Here is a 2,380-nt window from a genome sequence, read left to right on the forward strand (position 1 = left end):
TATATATATATATATATATATATATATATATATATATATATATATATATATATATATATATATATTTATATATATATATATATTTATATATATATATATATATATATATATATATATATATATATATATATATAAGGTCTCTGTCACCCCGAGTAGTCCGAGTGGCGCTGGCTACCACCCCAAAGTGCAGGAAACAAAAAATACCTTAACATAAATACCCGAGAAAGGGGCGGGGAAACTGCCCCGCCGGTAGCGTAGTGGTCATCGCACCAGACCGCTATTCTGGAGGTCGTGGGTTCGGATCCCACCCGGCGGGCATTTTTTCACCACTTTCTTTCTAACTCAAAAAATTCTTCATCTGTTTCTATGACCTACCGCATTCCCCCTTTGGTTTCCGAGGTTTTCTTGACTGCCAACCCTTATTCTGTCTATATATATATATATATATATATATACACACATATATATATATATATATATATATATATATATATATATATATATATATATATATATATATATATATATATATATATATATATATATATATATATATATATCTGTGTGCCTAACCGGGCAAAAAACAGGCCATCTCCACTAACGTGAAACTTGAGGAGGGCGAAGCCCGCAGTGCATACGTGTATTCAAAGATTGTAAGTCTCTCTTGCCACATGGCGCGCGTGATATACGATCGATGCCAATTACGAGGACGGAGTAAAAATGAAATTCGAAACGGAGAGCTCCAAATTTTAAAGTTAAAGCGAGTTCGGAGTGAAATCGTAGCAAGCAAGCAAGCCCGAACGAGTACGCGTTTTTGCCCATATAGATGAAACGTTCTAGCGCGAGGCGTTGGAACAAGTGTGTCCCGGTGTGATTTTTTTTTGTACGCGTTACATTCTAGTGCGATGAGTTGGAAAACGTGTGTCCCGGTGTTTTAGCACCGTGACCCCATAAGAATACGACGACGAACGACAACGACGACATGAGACGCCGACAGCCCGAGCCTTTAAGGTGCTTCGCTCCTAAAATACGGGTTCGGTTGCGGCTCGGGATTAGGTAAATTCCTTTCATTCCGGTTCACTTCCGGTTCGACAAAAGCACGCACCGAACCGGTTCAGAACCGGTTCAGAAGCTTGAACCGGTTCCCGAACCCGCTCAAACACCTGAATGAATAGCGAAGTGCCAGAGAAGGTTTTGCAGTTTAAGTCACGAAAGAAACCGGGCCATCTCCACTAACGCGAAACCTGGGGAGGGGCGAAGCATGCATTGTATAAGTGTATCCTTGGCACCTTGGTGTTCTTGCCCACGTGAGTGAAACCGTGGGGAGTAGAGGTATGCAGCCTTGCTGTAAAAGTCTCGTGTATTTGAAGCATGAAGCGTTCTATCGCGAGGCGTTGGACGAGTGTCCCAGTCTTTTAGTACCATGACGACATGAACGTACATCGCCGACAGGAGACTCCGACATCCTGAGCCCCTAGAGAGCTTCGCCCCTAAAACGCATGGATGCTTAATTAAAAAATACGCCCAGAGAAATACAAAAGCTGCTACCCGTGGTACCCCTGGCGGCATTCATAGAAGTCAAACCGCAACAGTAACGAAATGTTTCAATAACTGGAGCGTCGAACGCGCATGAAGTAAAGGCCTGGAGTTTTATAACCGTTGGTTGTATTACGGTCCCTAGAACCTCGATACACGCGCGTCCCTCACTGTATCCCACAGCATTCTGCCAGCACTGAAAAGAACGGGCCACATTACATCATCCTATGTGGGCCTGCAAATCTGACCCCTTCCCTCTCATCACCTCCCTCGACCAGTGGGAAGCAGCGCTGGGTTGCTCAAACCTGGATCTCCAGGAGTCGCTCACGGGTCAGGCAGCCACAGTCGCCGAAGCACTACGTTCTTCGGCCAGCAAGCTGCGCTAGCCCTTGGTTACAGTTTTATCTCTGTCTCTCTCTCCGTCTTACGGCGGCACTATACCACAGGCGCTCCCTGCGTGGAACCGTGGAACGCGGTAAATTTAAAATGGCTTGAGCAAACCTCTACCGTATTTATCTTGCGAGGAGCGAAACGGGAGAGGAACAGCTTGAGAAGGGAGGCTTTTACTTAGCAGGGCACCATACGACTATCGTCTTTCAACGATATTGTAACGAAGGGAGCAAATGCGCTGTAAAGGTTTTTTTCTTTCATTTCGGCCTTTGCACGTTACAGATGCCATCACCGAGAGCACGAAAGCGTCGCTTTAAAAAGGGTCTGCCATGCACAGCCGGTGTAAGTGGCGCCGTTCAGGAAGGTTTGACCGCATAGGTTTGGTAAAGTCTGTCACGTGGACCTTTACTGAGAAAAAAAAACAGACCTTATCGGATTTCACCTGCTCAGGTCG

At 45.0% G+C, this 2,380-nt stretch overlaps 1 non-coding gene across 1 annotated transcript; it reads left to right on the plus strand.

The window, feature by feature from the left end:
* The first annotated feature begins 243 nt into the window (after nt 1–243).
* Nucleotides 244–316, plus strand: Trnas-gcu (transfer RNA serine (anticodon GCU)). The gene has a single exon. It is a non-coding gene; the product is annotated as a tRNA-Ser (tRNA).
* The last annotated feature ends 2,064 nt before the right edge of the window (nt 317–2,380 follow it).

This window comes from Haemaphysalis longicornis, unplaced genomic scaffold, assembly GCF_048455015.1.
Source record: "Haemaphysalis longicornis isolate Haplotype H1 unplaced genomic scaffold, Haemaphysalis longicornis Haplotype H1 scaffold_1, whole genome shotgun sequence".
NCBI classification, from domain to species: Eukaryota; Metazoa; Arthropoda; class Arachnida; order Ixodida; family Ixodidae; genus Haemaphysalis; species Haemaphysalis longicornis.